This window comes from Macrotis lagotis, chromosome X (assembly GCF_037893015.1).
Source record: "Macrotis lagotis isolate mMagLag1 chromosome X, bilby.v1.9.chrom.fasta, whole genome shotgun sequence".
Lineage (NCBI taxonomy): Eukaryota > Metazoa > Chordata > Mammalia > Peramelemorphia > Peramelidae > Macrotis > Macrotis lagotis.
In genome coordinates, this window is record NC_133666.1 from 110,400,660 (window position 1) to 110,418,997 (window position 18,338).

Below are 18,338 nucleotides of genomic sequence, written 5' to 3' on the forward strand. Positions count from 1 at the left end.
GTAGCCAAGTGGCACAGCAGACAGAACACCGGCCCTAGAACTAGGACTTGAGCCCAAATCTGGCCCTAGACATCCAACAATCACCCAGCCTTGTGACCCCACCACCCTGCAAAAATAAAAGTGTATTGTTTTGCCTACCCTTTCCCATGATTGTCCCTCACCTCTATCAACAACATACCCACTTCCCCTCCCCCTATCTCCTTTCTCCCAATCTCTTCCTCTCCTTTTCCCTCTAAGGTTAGATAGATTTCTATGCCCCATTGAGTATATATGTTGTTTTCTCTTTGAGCCATTTCCAATGAGAATGAAGACTCATTTATTCCCCCTCATCTCCCCGCCAAACTTCCACTCCATTGCAAAATCTTTTTCTTGATTCTTTTACATGAAATATCTAAGCTCATTCAATCTCTCCTATCTCTTTCTCTCAGACATTCCTTTATCACCCATTGATCCTGTCTTTATATTTTATACCTTTATATTCAGCTCTCTACTGTGCCTTTTCTATAGATATGCTCCTTCTGACTGCTCTAATAAATGAGAATATTGATATGAGTTATCAATATTATCTTCCAATGTAGAATTACAAGCACTTCAACATCATTAAATTGCTCATAATTTATGCTTCTGATCTATCCTCTCTATGCTTTACCTGAGTCCTGTACTTGGAGACCAAACTTTCTGTTTAACTACGTTTGTTTCAACAAGAAAGTTTGAAATTCCTCTAATTCATTGAATGTCTATCTTTTTTCCCTGAAAGAGGATGTTCAGTTTTGCTGGATGGTTGATTCACATTTGTAATCCAAGCTTTTTTGCCTTATGAGCCCTTAATGTAGATGCTGCTACATTCTGTGTAATCCTGACTGTAGCATCATGATATTTGAATTATTTATTTCTGGTTGCTTGTAATATTTTATCTTTGACTTGGGAGTTCTGGAATTTGGCTATAATATTCCTGGGAGTTTTTGGAGGGGGATCTCTTTTGGGAGGTGATCGGTGAATTCCCTCAATTTCTATATTACCATCTGCTTCCAGGATATCAAGACAATTTTCCTGGAGAAATTTTTTTAAAATGAAGTCATTTCTTGGTCATAACATTCAGATAGCCCAATAATTTTTAAATAATCTCTTCTGGATCTGTTTTACAGGTCAGCTATTTGTCCAATGAGATATTTCACATTTTCTTCTAGTTTTAAATTCTTTTGATTTTATTTTATTATTTCTTGATTTCTCACATCATCAGCTTTCTTTAACTTCATTATACATTTGAAGGAATTGTTTTCTTCACAGAGCTTTCTTCTTTCCTTTTCCAACTGGCCAATTCTACTTTTTAAGGCATTCTCCTCATTGACCTTTTGGACTGCTATTTCCATTTTACCTAAACTGGTTTTTAAGTATTGTTTTCTTTAGCATTTTTTGGTATCTTCTTCACCAAACTGTTGACTTGATTTTCATGATTTTCCCGCATTGCTCTCATTTCTCTTCCTAATTTTTCCTCTACCTCCATTACTTGATTTTCAGAATCTTTTATGAGCTCTTCCTTAACCTGAGACTCCTATTTTTCTTGGAGGCTTTGGATACAGAAGCTTTGACTTTTTTAATCTATTGAGTGTGTATTTTGATCCTCCATGGGACCGAAGTAATTGTCTATGGTCAGATTCCTTTTTGTTTGTTTGTTTGTTTATTCATTTCCCCAGCCCCTGCCCTGGTTTTGGGGTGCTTCCCAAACTTTTGAATGTTTTTGGGACACCCCCCCCAAAAGACTTCAATTTCTTCAATGTCATATGAAAGACTCTGACTGCTCTCCTGGCCTGTGCTCTGGTCTGTGGATGACCACAAGTACCCCCTTCTTCCCTGGAGCTGTGAGGATGGTCCCTGCTCTGCTATGGCTGTATGGGGCTCAGGCTGTGAACAGGGTCTGAATATGGACAAAGAATAAGAATCTGACCCTGGGGATAGTGGAGAGACCTCAACAGTTTTCCCCCCACCCCCTTCCTATCTGTGGGCTGAGTGCTCTGGGAGCAACTACTGGGTGATGCTGCAGGTCTGTTTCCATTCCTGGGGAGGTATGTGTTGAGATCTAAACTGCACTGGTCTCTGTGTTCACTCTGACAGAGTTTCCCCCCACTGATCTTCCTAGTTGTCTTCGCTGTTTCTTGGATTGGAAGGTCTGGAAACTGCTCCTGGGTCCTCTCAGGGTCCCAGGCATCCTGTGGGCTGTTCCTGGAAGTCTGGAGGTTGTTTGCTCTGGCATAGCACAGTTTTGGCTTGGGCTGCTCTTTGGCTTTTTCCAACCCCAGTCCTGATTGAATAATAGACTTTTCCCTTGGATCTACCAAGTTGTCCTGTTTTAGAAAATTGCTTCACTCAAGTCTTTCTGCCACCCTAGAATTTAGAGTCATAATTTTATGGCATTGGGGGTTTTTCTGGATAGAGTTTCTGGGAATTCCTGCCTTCACACTGCCACCTTCTACTTTTGGAGGTCTTAAGAATTTGGGTCAGATAGGTGGTACAGTGCTGTTTTTAGATATAGGAAGCTTTGAGTTCAAATGTGACCTCAGACACTGACTGTGTCTATGTGTCTGTGACAATCTAGGGCAAGCTATTTAACCTCTGTCTCATTTTCCTTATTTGTAAAATGGGCATAATAATAACACCTTCCTTCTAGGGTGGTTATGAGGACCAAATGAACTAATACTTATAAAGTGCCCCAGTGTCTGACACACAAAAAGTACTAAATAATTAGTAGATAATAATGATAAGATTAATGTATTCACCTTCTGGAAGAGATTTTGACAGTTTTCTGCTACAAAGTACTTGTCATTTGAAACCTGGGTAGGATCATAGATTCAGATCTGGATCATAAGATCAAAGATTTGGAATTGGAAAGCATCTAGTCCAACTTCCTAATTTGCAGATGAGGAAACTAGAGCCTAGAGGGTCAAAGTATTGGTCCAAGGTAATACAGGTAATAAGTGGCAGGTTTTGTGAATACTAACTTTAGATCTTTTTCCATTGTACCAAACTTTGTCTTCATAGTTTTAAAACTTGAGTAATTTTCTAATGAAGGTCATAGAGCTAGAAAGGACATTAGAGTCCATCTAGTCCAGTGCTTTCATTTTACACATGAGGAAGGTAAGGTCCAGTGAAGTTAAGAGACTTGTCTGAGATGACCCATATAGTAAGTGTTAGACCAGGATTTGAACCCAGGTCTTTTCTATCCTAATTTACTGTATTTGGTGACATTTCTTACTTAGAAAGTATTCAGGCTTAAAAGAGCAAAGAATATCTTAAACTGAGACTATGGGGTGAGAAAAGGTTTTTCTTTCCACCATCTGAAATACATGATCTTGTATTTAAATAAGTCTTGAGGGCATTTAATGAGTCTCTACCACATAGTTTAAAGAACATCTCCTAGCTTTCTTCCAGATTTGGTATAAACAGATTCTATATCATAATAGTCAAGGACAGATTCTCCTTTCTGAGAAAAATTTTACCTCCTTGAAAATAAGGATTGTTTCTTTTATTGTATTTATATCCCTAGTTTGTAGCACAGTTAGAGCTTAACAAATGCTTATTGATTAGTTGATTGCTTAACCCATACCACTTCCTGAGAATTAGTATTCTATCATGAAATGGTCAGATCCTTCTCCTTTGTTTGATTATCTGTGGAGTAAAATGGCAACAATGTTAAATAACTACCCACTAGAGCAACACATGACTAGGGAACCTAATTTCTTTGCATGAGACCTGACAAAGGATATAGAGGATCCATAGTCAAGTGTGGTAGGAAACAAGAAAAAACAAATGCTAGAGACACAAACCACTCGTGTAACAGAGTTTGGTTTATTTAACAAAGCAAATTGCTGGCTGACCTTATCTGCCGTGAGATCACCATTACCTGGGTTTTGAAATATTAATAGGTCTTTATCTCAGGTGATGTGTTGATATATCTTAGTATCAGCTGGAAAAGGTAATTGGACGTATGATATTATGTGGAAGTCAGTGGCTAAAAATATTAGTGTTTCAAAAATGAAATTTTTAGTAGTTTTTTACTCTGTTTTAACCGTGACTTTCAATATTTAATCTAGCAACAGTATTGTTAATCCAAAAATTGAGATGAAAACTAAGCTTCTACATACTTAACTAGTAACATGGAAGTATTACCAAAATATAATATTGAAATTAGTCAATTCAACTCAAGAAATAACCAAGCATTTATGAAGTACTTTTTGTGTAGAAGGTATCATGCTAAGCAAAAGGGATACAAAGACAAAATTAAAAGCAAACCTTGCATTCAAGAATTCACATTTTGCTAGGCAACACTGTTCTCCCTGTTTTTTGACTTTGTAATGAATAGGAGTTGAGATTGGGCATATGAAGCAGCTAGGGGCAACTAGGTGATGTAGTGGATAGAATATTGGCCCTAGAGTCAGGGCAAATCCAGCCTCAGACATTTGATACTTACTAGCTGTGTGACCTTGGGCAAGTCAGTTAATCCTAATTGCCTCATATCCGGGACCATCTCAAGTCCTCCTGATTCATATTTGATCAATGGATCTAGATGACTCTGGAGGAGAAAATGAGACTAGTGACAGCATAGCATCACCTCACTCAAATCCAATTCTGGGACTTGTCATGGCATCACTTCCCTGCCATCATGGTCTTCTTCAAGAATGAAAAACAAAAAAACATCATTATGAGGTAGAACAGACCTAATTTATCTTGATGGTCAGGCTCTAGGATACTTGGAGGTTTGGAGTATGGCCTGTGATCTGTGTAGCATGTGTAACATTCATGGTGTGTTTGTGTGTGTGTGTGTGTGTGTGTATTATATATTATATATAATATAATGTATGTATGTATGTATGTATGAAATCTGCTTCTTTGTTTTTCCTATGTGTTTTGTAAACAGAAAGTACTTGCTTAATAAGTATTTGCTGATGAATTTGAGCTTTGCAGTTGATTGGGGAGCATATTTTCCTGATAACTCCATGTAAATAGAATTTTTTTTATCATCTTTTAAGTAATCTGCTCTTTTAGCACAATTAAGCAATTATGCTAAAAGAGTAGACAATTTAAAAGGATCTTTTAGTGATGTATTCAATTTCTTATTTGTCTGGTTAGAAAGTTGATTTTGTTTACTTTTGTGGAATGCACTTGTATAACAATAGTACCTAGATCAGATTAGAAGGTATGCCATTCCTTTGTCTTTGTCACTATGCTTATTTTCAACATCATTTATTTGAAATCATTATGCTATTTACCCGGGATACAAACATATGTTAAACATTGACCCAGGGCTCAATCTTATTTCACCCAGGCTGTTATGACTCTTGCAACTATTCCATCTAACATTTCATGAGCCACATTTTACTTCCTAATCACTGTTGTTACTCTAGAGACAGGCAGGCCAATTCTATCCAGGTTGTAGAGTATTTGATATGTTCCTGTTTTGGCCCCAGAGATCTGGAGGATCTCCTCCCATCTCCAAATCTGTTTCATTAGAGGGCCTTCCCTGAGGGGGAAAAAAGGCATGTTCAGTTAGGTACCTACACAAAGCAAAAATGACCCTGTAGAGTTGTACAGGGCCAGTAGTACAGGCCATCTAGTTTTTCAGTAATCATTAAGAGATTTACCAGACCAGAAAGTGTCTGTCTGTCTGTCTGTCCTCTCTCTCTCTCTCTCTCTCTCTCTCTCTCTCTCTCTCTATATATATATATATATATATATATATATATATATATATATATCCAAGGTGTCAACTTATTTCTCATTAATATCTTTGCCAGGAAGGGGGGCACAGAAAAGAGAAGAGACTAGAATCAGTCAATTTGCTACTTTTTTAGAATTCTATTTAAAAGTTTCCTGTCATATTTCATTTATAAAGTTCAAATGAGAGGCAGCATGGCATAATAGAAAGACATTCTCAAGATCAGGAAGATTTGATTTCATGCATTGGATGTAGGATTCTTGTTTTTTTTTAAAGTTTTTGCAAGGCAATGGGATTAAGTGGCTTGCCCAAGGCCACACAGCTAGGTAATTATTAAGTGTCTGAGGCAGGATTTGAACTCAGGTACTCCTGACTCCAGGGCCGGTGCTCTATCCAATATGCCACCTAGCTGCCCCTGGATGTGGGATTCTTGACAAATTGTCTGATCTGTGATTTAAGAGTCACAGAACATTTCAGGATTTGCATTGGTAGGAGTGTATTTTTTTTAGTTTTTTTTAAATTTATTTTTATTAAAGGTATTATTTGAGTTTTACAATCTCCCCCCCCCATCTTGCCTTGGTCCCCCCACCCCCCACCCCCCACCCCCCACAGAAAGAACTCTGTCAATCTTTACTTTGTTTCCATGTTGTACTTTGATCCAAATTGGGTGTGATGAGAGAGAAATCATATCCTTAAAGAAGAGAAGTCTAAGAGGTAACAAGATCAGACAATAAGATATCTGTTTTTTTCTAAATTAAAGGGAATAGTCCTTGTACTTTGTTTAATCTCCACAGCTCCTTCTGGATACAGATGGTACTCTCCTTTGCAGACAGCCCAATATTGTTCCCTATTGTTGCACTGATGGAACGAGCAAGTCCTTCAAGATTGATCATCACTCCCATGTTGCTGTTAGGGTGTACAGTGTTTTTCTGCTTCTGCTCATCTCACTCAGCATCAGTTCATGCAAATCCCTCCAGGCTTCCCTGAAATCCCCTCCCTCTTGGTTTCTAATAGAACAATAGTGTTCCATGACATACATATACCACAGTTTGCTAAGCCATTCCCCAATTGAAGGACATTTACTTGATTTCCAATTTTTTGCCACCACAAACAGGGCTGCTATAAATATTTTTGCACAACTAATGTTTTTACTCTTTTTCGTCATCTCTTCAGGGTATAGACCCAGTAGTGGTATTGCTGGTTCAAAGGGTATGCACATTTTTGTTGCCCTTTGGGCATAGTTCCAAATAGCTTTCCAGAAGGGTTGGATGAGCTTACAGCTCCACCAACAGTGTAATAGTGTCCCAGATTTCCCACAACTCTTCCAACAATGATCATTATCCTTCCTGGTCATATTGGCCAATCTGAGAGGTGTGAGGTGGTACCTCAGAGAAGCTTTAATTTACATTTCTCTAATAATTAATGATTTAGAGCATTTTTTTCATATGACTATGGATTGCTTTGATCTCCTCATCTGTAAATTGCCTTTGCATATCCTTTGACCATTTGTCAATTGGGGAATGGCTTTTTGTTTTAAAAATATGACTCAGTTCTCTGTATATTGTAGAAATGAGTCCTTTGTCAGAATCATTAGTTGTAAAGATTGTTTCCCAATTTACTACATTTCTTTTGATCTTAGTTACATTGATTTTTATCTGTGCAAAAGCTTTTTTAATTTAATGTAATCGAAATCATCTAATTGGTTTTTGGTGATGTTCTCCAACTCTTCCTTAGTCATAAACTGCTCCCCTTTCCATAGATCTGACAGGTAGACTAGTCCTTGATCTTCTAATTTGCTTATAGTATTGTTTTTTATGTCTATGTCCTGTAACCATTTGGATCTTATCTTGGTAAAGGGTGTGAGGAGTGTCTTCTGAGATCTAGTCCTCCCTTCTTCCCACAGCTTCCCTTTCCCTATCAAGTCCAAAATCATTAGCCTAGAGTTCAATGCCCTTCACCTAGTCTACCTTTCAATGCTTAGCTCCCATTGCTTTTTATGTGATTAAACTCTAGTTTTAGGCTTACTTGCTTTTGAATCACTGTCTCCAGAAGTTTCCTTAAGCATTTCCATCTTTACCTTTGTTTTCTCACCAATCCTCCTGGTTGAAATAATTTCTTATATAAGAGTCATTCTAACTCTTTAAGACTGTCTATGATTTATTCCCTAAACACTCCAACCCACTCTGAACAAACATTGATTGAATATATCCCGAAATATCCCTTTTCTGAGCTCATATAAAACTTAATTGACTCATCACTGAAATAACTTAGTCTCCCTTGTAAATTATCTTCCTTAATTACCTTTTCATTATTTGTATCTTTGCTCCCCTTAAGGAAAAGTGTGAAAGTGTGTGTGTTTGTTTGTTTGTGTGTGTGTGTGTGTATGAGGTGCCCTCAAAGAAAAGAGGGAATGTTAGAGAGGAAGTTATTTTTAATGAGAAAAGTAAGTGGTTAGTTTAATTTTGAGTGTTTTTTTGGGTAAGGACAGATGGACAGGTCTACCAGCGTATGACAGCGATTGACTTAGTTAGGAAGACATAGGGTCAAATACTGTCTGTCACTTCCTAGCTTTGTGACAATGGTCAAGGTTTTTAAATTCTCCGAACCTCATTTTTCTCATCTGTAAAATGGAAATAATGAAATAATATTTGGAATACTACCTCATAGAGTTCTGAGGCTCAAAAAGTACAGAATATGTTACAAATTTTGACATGTTATATGAACAACAGATATTATTGCATATAGTAAAAACTTAATACATGTAAGAAGTTGAATGATTCAAAATGTGTAAACTCAATGTCATTTCAGTTAGTATATATGTCTTTATAATTCCATTTTGTCTTTTCCAATTCATTCAGACCAATCTTTATCTGCTTATGACATTCCTTTGCTCAAAAATCTGCAGTGACTCCATTTTATCTACACCCTGTTCAATTCTACAAATACTTATTAAATGACTGTGATGCATAAGATATTACCTGAAATGATGGAAATCCATGCCTAACATGAAATAGTCCTTCCATCAGTCATAAAGGGTAGGGTGTCTTTTAAGTACTTATTATACAGAATAAGAGTGAGAGGGTTAAAGAACAGCACAAAGAACTCTAGGAATATAGGTGGAGGCAGTGAACATTAACAGTTAGAACTTTGGAAGAGAATTCTGAAAGACACAAGAGAGAGTGAATTTCAGGGATTGGGGAGAGGTTGTACAAATACAGGCATATGGTGCCCCCCACATGAGTTGGTGGAAAAGAAAGTTGGCTGGTTTGCTTGAAATGAAGAATGTTTGATTAGGTATAATATGGAGGGTTGGAAAGATTGGAACCATAATGTAGATACTTAAATGCCAGATTGAGGAGTTATAGTTTATCCTAGAGACAATGATGATAATGATGATGATGATGATGATGATGATGATGATGATGATGATGATAGTCCTTTGTTTTTGAAGAAGAGCACAGGAGAATGCACATGAATTGGATTTGAATGAGGGGGTACTTTCTAAGTCACCACCCTCATTCTCTTCTCCAAAGTCATCATATATATATATCAAGATAGCTGGAGATGACCCTGAGTGTGAGGCAATCAGAGTTAAATGACTTACTCAAAGTTACACAGCCAGTAAGTGTCAGAGACTGGATTCAAACTCAAGTCCTTCTGACTTATCTACTGTGCCATCTGGCTTCCTACATCTAGAGACAATAAGGAGCAACTAACAGTTTTTGAGCAGAGGAGTATCATGGATGAATCTATAACATGGCAGCTGTGTGATAGGTAGATTAAAGAAGGCAAGTACTTGTGTTGGAGAGACCAGTCTAAAGTTTATCCACTCTAAAGGTGATAAAGACCTGAACTACACTGGTGATAGTGTGAATTACAATTCTTAATTGTATTTCCCTCCATCCCATTCTCCCATCCCCGTTTATTCTATTCTCTCTTTCCTTCTGACTAGCTCCTTCCCCAGTCTACCCTCCTTTCCATCATCCCCCCCCTTTCTCTTAATCCCCTTCCTTTTTGCTTTCCTAAAGGTAAGCTAGATTCAGTTTGCATGTTATTCCTTCTTTCAACCAATTCTGATGAGAATAAGGTTCATTCACTTCCTCTCACCCCCCCTTCACTCCACTGAAAAAATTTTTCTCTGTTATGTGAGGTTAATTTACACCATTCTACCGCCATCTTTTCCTTTTCTCTCAATACATTACTCTCTCACCTCTTAATTTTATTGTTTTTAGATATCATCTCTACATCTTCAATCTATACCTGTGCACCTCCATTATTTATCATGCTAATCCTTCCTTTAATGTACAAAGCCCACTGCAATATGGCACCACCTTGAATATGTTCTGTACTTTATGTCTTTATGCTCTTGCTCACACATGGTCATTCCTACTGGTTAGAATGTCCTCCCTCCTTCACTTTGCCTCTAATTCCTTCCATCTTTAAAGTACAAACCATAAGGTGATATAATTGTATGATTCTATAGAAAAGATGATCTTAGACTTAGACTTTCAAGTCCAACTGCCTTAATTTTGCCAAATTGAGAGGTTCACCTGCATTATACAACTACTAAGTGTTAGAGGCAAAATTTGAACCCAAGACTTTCTGATACTTTCTACCACATTACTCATCACATAGTCCAACATTGCATCAAATATTACTCATTTCATAAAGCATTTTCTTATATCCTTAGTCAGTATCTTTCTCAGATCTCACATAGTACCTTGTTTTGCTAGGAAATTATATGAATAATATCACTATATACCATATATATTTATGAAATTATGTAATAGATATTTGCTATAGGTATCTATGTTTTTGTCAGGGGCCCATATTTTATCTACAGTTTATATCTTCCTCAGTGCCTAACATAAGACTCTGTAAACAGAAAGTTTAATATTTTTTTTTGGTTGAAGTGATTTTGTTAGGTAATGGAATCATCAGATTTTCTATTTAAAATTTGGTTGTTCTTTAACATCTTGACCCAGGTAATATGTATATGACACTCCATATAATTCATTTATGTTTCTAGTTAAATCTTTTTATGTCAATTTTTGGGAAACTGTTTTTTAATTTTTACTGAGATCTGCTTAAAATTAATGGCTTATCAGGTGAATTTTGATGGCCTTTTTTTTTTGTTACAAATGAAGTCTTTCTTGATTCCCCAGCAAGAAGTGACCATTTTCTCAATCTCCCATAACAGTATCCTTCTGAAACTTCAGAAGTAGGAAGGAAACAAGTATTTAATAATTTATTAATCAACCTACTATGTGTCATATACCCTACTAAACTTTTTATAAATAATATTTTATTTATTCCTTACAAAATCCCTGAGATATAGGTGTTATTAGTCTCTCCATTTTATAGTTGAGGAAATTGAGATTAACAGAAACTGAATGACTTGCTCAGGAGCATATAGCTAGAAAGTGTCCAAGGCCATATTTAAACTCTGGTCTTCCTGACTCCTGACTCAGCGCTCTCTCCACTATGCTATCTACCATGTTTTGCCCTTATATTGTATATATTCGTGTTTTAGTTTTATCTCCCTTCTAGCATCAGTATTCTGGGGAGTGCTGGCACATCTGGCCCTTACCCTGTATGTCCTTATTTCTTAGATTATAAATTCCTTGAAGTTAGGATGTCTTCTTAGCTGCAGCAGAACCTTAGGGAATGCATAAGGAAGTAATCCTTTTCAGCAACAGTATTGAGATCTAACTCAGAATGTAAGAAAACTCTTGAGACTCCTGCAGGTAGGAGAAAGAAGAAATTTGGTAAATCAGTAAAGTTTTGCTAATTAGTTCCCTCAAGCAAGAAATATATTAAAAAAAAATTCCTGTTGGCCTGTCAAGGATGATAAAAGAATGGATAAGCCTAAGGGGTTTTCTCTTATCTCAAAGAAAAAATAATGGGAATGATTATACTAAAATAAAGTACCTGACCTCTTGGAATGTCTGAGAGTTGATGTCTCATGGAAATGCGATGTTTATTTATTTTCCACTTTCTTCTTTCTATAATAAATTTAGATTGGCTAGTCATGTAGAAAGGATGACAGACTTAAAGAGGCAGCATGCTAGAGGGGAAGAAGCACTGGATTTGGAGTCAGATTATACCTGTCACTTCTTTCTTGGACAATTGACCTTGAAAAATTTTCCTCAACATAAGGGGCAGCTAGGTGGCACAGTTGTGGAGTGAGGAGAAACTTAGTTCAAATTGGGTCTCAGGCACTTGATAGTTACTAGCTGTGTGACCCTGGGCAAATATTTAACCCCAATTTGCCTCACAGAAAGGAAGAAAGAAGGAAGGAAAAAAAGAAAAAGAAAAAAACCAACTTTTTTCTATGAGTCTTAGTTTCTAATGTAAAATGAAGTTAGATTAGGTGGCTTTTAAGGTCCCTTCCAGTTGTAAATTGTAGGGATAGAGTGCCAGACCTAGACTCGGGGAAGGATCTGAGTTCAAATGTAGACTCAATTATGATCCTGGACAAGTCACTTAATCCTGTTTGCCTGAATTTCCTTCTGTATAAAATGAGCTAGAGATCTTAAATGGGGGTCACAAAGAGCTGGACATGATTGAAATGACAACAACAATAACAACAAGAAATGATCCAATTAACTTTTTTTAAAAAAAGAGTAAATATAGATTGATTTTTAGTCCAGTTTTAGTTTACTGTGAACCCTTTGGGATCACCACTGATCCATTCGATTCAGGTTTCCCCCACCCCCATCCACATCCTTATCCCTTACAAGTGAGTATTGGTAGACCTGGGGACTGGCATGCCTCCTTAACTTGGGAGCTTTGGCAAGTCAGAAGACTTACATATACTTCAGAGCATCTTGGGCTAGGAGAGCGTTTGGTTCCTAGTTCCTGCAGAAAACCTAAGTCCTCCCAAGTCACTTGCTACGAGGACCTCATGACTGGATTGCCAATTCAGGCACTTTCAAAATAAGCTTGGGTTGCTGTCCAGGAAGACTGAAGCCCTGGGGAACCCACCCTTCCCCCCACCCCCTGCAGAAGGGGTCTGAGGATCCACTTTGTGAACCTACCTTTGGCCATTGCTTTTCCAGAAAGCATGAGAATAGAGTCACTCCATCAGAAGCCCCTCCCCCAGCCCCCCAAAGAAGGTAGGGAAAATACAAGGGGCACTGCTGGGAAAACTGGGGTAAGATTGAGGAAGATCAATAAAATGAGAAAATGTATGTAAAGGACCTTGTAAACTATGTAAATATTAGCCATTTTTTTAAACATTAGTTCACTACTTTTAAAGATCCTATGGAGAAATAATACTATCAGGAAGGTTCTTTTTGATACTAAAAAACAAAAATAGGCCAGTCCTTTCAATGAGTTCCCCATAGGAGAAGAGGCCTGGGAACTATTCACTTTGCTGCTCATAGACCCTAGGTCTTGGGGAAGAAGGGGGGGGGGTGCTGGACTATGTAGGAAGACAAGAAACCGGAGAAGTAGCTGTTCTAGGAATGAAGAAAACCAGGAGAGCCAACTCAAGCAGCTAAAGCTGGATTTTGGATCCCTTGTTAGAGCCGGTGAGGTTGCAGACAATTGGTGGCTAGGAAGCAAAACCAACCCCCAAGAATGGGATTGGGGAAGAATGGGGAACTGGACAGGCAGGTCAACTTTGTTGGCCACTCAATCCAGGCATGGATTACAGTCTCTCATTTCTCCGCAAGAGAGACATTGATTTTGAAACAATTCAGATGCGTGTTGCCCTGGCTTAGGATGGTCTGAGCACAGTAGCTGCTGCTGCTGAGAGAAGGTGGAAGCTGTATGGCAGGTAATTGGAAACTGCTCTTGGGCAAGGAGTAGGTATCCTTCCTAAAAGGACAGTGACAGGGCAGACCATTAGGGATGGAGAGGCTCAGGGCAGGGTGTCCCAGGTGGAATGAAGGAGTCAATGGCCATAGGTGCAGCTTCCAATCCTTTTAATACAAGGGATTTGCAACCAAAACCCAGGAATCATTTCTTTCTCCAAAGTTACCACTGCCTTCAGTGGAGAAGTGAGAGGAACCCTGGTCTTGGTCTCCATGGCAATGGTTACTTTTCCAGGGATGATGATAGGAAATGGTTTTACCTCCAGGCTGGGGTAATCACTACTGGGTCATGCCCATCATCATAGTTTCCCCATGAAAAATTACCAACCTTATGGAGGTGGGATGACTCCTCTTCAATGGGGGTAGGCCATGACAGAGACACAAACAATAATAGCACACCTGGAGCAAGGGACTTCATGGTGTCTGACAGTTCCCAGTTAACTTTTTTAATACTTGGTTAGACTGATACTTTAGGCTCTAGTTTTCTGGGGCACACCTGCCATGCAAGGGAATAATCCCTTCTACTTCTCTTGAACTCCTACTCTCAATTTATGAAGAGGTGAAGGAAAGGATAAGGGTATAGAGTCAACTTTATTTTCTTTTGAGGGGAAGGTATGAAGATCCTGCTGCAGCTATGACTTCAGGAATTGTCAAACTTCTTGCATTGTCTTGCATTGTGGATCTAAACTATGCTTATTATTCATAAAGAGGGAGATGGGATAAATCAGAGTGGGTTCCAGAGAAGGGCAAAAGTTTGATTATATTCACAAATCATTTGAAGGAACAGGGGATATTTATCCTCTTAACCTCTCCTAACCTGTCACTTAATTATCCTCAGATGAAGCTTCCTCAACCATAAAATGGAGGTAATAATAGCAAGTACTTCTCAGGGTTGTTGTAAGGATCAAATAAAACATCAGTTGAAAGCACTTTACAAATCTGAAATTGCTGTATATGTGCTAGCTTGTATTAATTATTATTTAACTTAGAGAGGAGATTTAGGTAGACACATGGCTTTGTGGAAGTATTTGAAGTGATGTCTTCTTGGAATGGACCTTAAATTTCTTTTGCTTAGTACCCAAGGGTAGAAATTAGAGTTCAAAATGAAAAGTGTAGAGGAACAGATTTGAAATCAGGAAAATTTCCTAATAAAGAAGAATGAACTGCCACGAGAAGGAGTGAGTGTCCTTCATTGTATAACTTCAGAGACTGAATGATTATTTACTGAGAATATTATGGATTGTTGTTTAGGTATGAATTAAATTTAGGTGACCTTTGATATCCCATCTAAATCTTTAATCCTTTGACAATCTAAAGCATCATGAAATGTTGAATAAATTCCTAGAACTAGGATAAAAGTTTGAAGAAGATGCATTAAAGACAAAGAAAAGAAAAAGAAAAAAAAAATTTTCCACAGTATATACTAAATTTATAGTATCAATATAAATAGATTAGTATCTACTAAATTTATAAATTTATAGAACTTAACTATTAAATGAGGGCAGGGATCACTATCTAGTTTCTTTTTTCCCTTGCAGTTAATATAATGCCTCTCAATTACATTACAATTAGATCCTGATTCGTGTGAATGATGACTCTCTAAAGTCAATCCATATATTTGGACTTACATAAAATAAAGTAATTGGTTCCAGCCCAATGGAAATAGTTCCTTAGTTGAATTGAGCCATCCCTCTTGAGACTGTACAATTTATAAAAATGAAAAGCTTGACAGAAAGTTTAGCCAAGTTCACAGCTGTCAGATCCATATTGGACTAGCAAATTTAACTGTGTATTTGTGATGTCTGACCCTGACATCAAAGAAACAATCCTTGACAATTTTGTCAGAGACAGAACAATCCAAATTGTTTTGTATCCAAAACAACCATTTCTTTTTATATTCTTATTGTTTGTTTGATTTTTATAATCCCTTTAAACACCTGTATAGTGTACTTATTTTAATCAAAATAAGTTAAAGCCTACAACAAATTGAGACTGCTGCACCTGGAATACTTGTAGATACTCTTGTATTTTCAGAGTTAAGAATTGTGGTTCTACATCTCATGTAGACTTTGAGTTGTTGGGTTCTTGGTTTTTTCCTGGAAGTTGTTATATATTTTTATTGAGTCATTTAAAATTATCCAGTATTCTTGTTTATGGTGGCAAACAGTTCTGAGACAGCTGGTCCAAGACAGGATATGAAACTAAATGAAGCTCACTGCCCCATGTTCTAATCAATTTGTCTAACCAATCTACTCACTAATTTGTATTATGTTAGAATAAGAGGCTTTAAAAGTTCTTAATTCATCCTAGATGTTTGACAAGTAATTTAACAAATTCATTTGGATTATATTTGCCCAAATAACTAGCTAGTATGCTAGATATGTTGCTATTTTTTCAGACCTTCAGTTGATTCAGGGAATACCTATTAAGTGAACTCTCTGCTAGTGATTTCATTAGCTTTCATGATTTCAATTTATCATCTCCATTCGGATGATTTTCAGATCTATTTATCCAGCCCTAACTTCTTTCTCCTAATCCCCAGGCTCAAATTTCTAGCTATTGTATCAAACAAGATGTTCTTTAGGCATATCAAAGTCAGCAAATCTAAAACTAAACTCATTATCTTTTCCCCAGAACTCTCCAACTTTCTTAACTTCCCCATTCCTATCAAGGACACCATCATCCAACCAGACTCCCAGACTGAACTTCTCACTTTCTCTCACCCCCACCTCCTTATCCAGTCTGTTACTAAGACATGTCGATTCTGCCTTTGCACATCTGTTGTATGTGCTACCTTCTCTCATGTCTCACTATCACTCCCCTGGTGAAGGTACTCATCCACTCACATCAGAACTATTGTAATAGCCTGCTAATTGGTCTCCATACCTCCAACTCTCTCCCCTCGTCAGTTCATCCTTCACTCGTTGATCTTAAAGCAGCAGTCTGAACAGGATACCCTCCTACTCAGTAATTCCAGTTATTCTCTTATCATTTTCAAGATCAAATAATAAAATCCTCTGTTTGGAATTTAAAATACCTCACAATCTGACTCCCTCGTATCTTTTTCAGTCTTCATATACTGTACTCTCTTCCCATTAACTCTGTAATGCAGTTTCACTGGACTCCTTGTTATTCCTCACAGAAGAAACCACATCTCCAGACTCAGGCTAACTGTTTACATGTTTGAAATACTATTCTCATTTCCATATCCTTGTTTTCATCATGTCCTAGGTAAAATTCCATCTTCATTAAGAAGCCTTTTGTGATTCTTTCTTAATGTATTCCTGCTATGAATTATCTCTTGTCCATCCTGTATATATTTTGTTTGTATTGTACATAGTTGTTTGCATGTTATTACCCCATTAGACTGTGAGTTGAGTGAGTACAAGGACTGTATTTGGGTTTTTCTTTTTATACCCAGTGCTTACCATTGTAGCTAACACAGAGCAGGCTATTAATAAATGCTCTTCAAATGACTGGCCAATTTATTTGCAATTTTCTGTCTTAGAGAATTACCTGGAATACTTAAAGGTTGAATGACTTGTCTGAGAAACATCTAGCATGTAGAAACTGAACCCAAGACATCTGAAACTCAGGGTCTGCCCTACACATTTCTATGTCATTTCATTCTCTCTCTCTCTCTCTCTCTCTCTCTCTCTCTCTCTCTCTCTCTCTCTCTCTCTCTCCCTCTCCCTTTTCTCCTCAAGTTGAAGAAGCATAAAGATTCCAGTGTCTTTGTAATAGTAATTGAGAGGGTCCTTGAGGGATAAATGCTAGTCAGGGCTCTGTTACTTCCTTATTAAATCCTGAATAGCTGGATTTTGACTCATGGTTTGTTACATAGGAAACTAAGGGAATTGGTGCCATTGGGAAAAAACACTCCAATTAACGAGGTGAGACAGATAGTTAAATTGGTTCCATGTGTACAGTTTCAATGAAGGTCAAATGAGTATTTTTATGAAAAAAGTATTATAGATTAAAAAACCCTATAAGATTCAGTTCAATCTCCACAAATATTGAAGTACCTATCCTACACAAATCTTGTATTTGTCATCCCTAGAATATTATGTGACCTCACTGCTCTGATCCTCAGTTATCTTATATGTAAGAGGAAAAAGAATAAGCATTGATTAAGCACCAACTATGTGCCAAATCTAATCCTTTAGTACACTTGACAATTATTATCTCATCTAATCTTCACAACTCTGGGAGATAGCAGCTCCTATGGTCCCATTCACAGTTGAGAAAACTGAGGCAGAGTGATTAAGTGACCTGCCCAAAGTTAGGCAGTTAATAAGTGTTGTAGTCCAGATTTGAATTCAGATTTTCCTGATTTCAGACCCACTTCTCCATATAATTTGCCTAGATGCCTCTTAGAATTTGTAATATAATGTAAAATTAAAGGAACCTCTGGAGTCCCTTTTAGCTCTAAATCTATGAATCTATGTTACAGTAACCTCAGAGTTTATTAAAATCTTCTCCAGAACCTATAGGATACCTGTTAAATTTCAATAATATTGCAATTTTAAAAATAATCTTGTGTTCAAAGATGCACATATTTATGTCCATATCTTCTTTTGCTATTCCTACTTATGTTTTCCTGAAAAGAATAAACTAGTGCAATGAAAAATAAGCCATAGGATGGTCTGGGTTACAGTTTTAGGAACCTTCAAACTTTGGTGAAAATTTAGCAAACCTAATAAAAATAAGACTTGGTGTGCCTCCAAGCCACTCACAGCAGAATTAATAGGGGTTTCTAATATGAACTGTTTAAAGTACTTTACTGTTATTATTTCCAAGTCTGCTAT

At 37.3% G+C, this 18,338-nt stretch overlaps 1 protein-coding gene and 1 pseudogene across 7 annotated transcripts in view; one reads left to right on the top strand and one right to left on the bottom strand.

Moving 5' to 3' along the window:
* The window catches only part of MOB3B (MOB kinase activator 3B), a 286,933-nt gene that overhangs the window by 107,524 nt on the left and 161,071 nt on the right, over positions 1–18,338 (top strand). The gene's annotated exons all lie outside the window — the stretch shown is intronic.
* On the bottom strand, positions 13,375–13,948 carry LOC141497613 (ganglioside GM2 activator pseudogene; annotated as a pseudogene).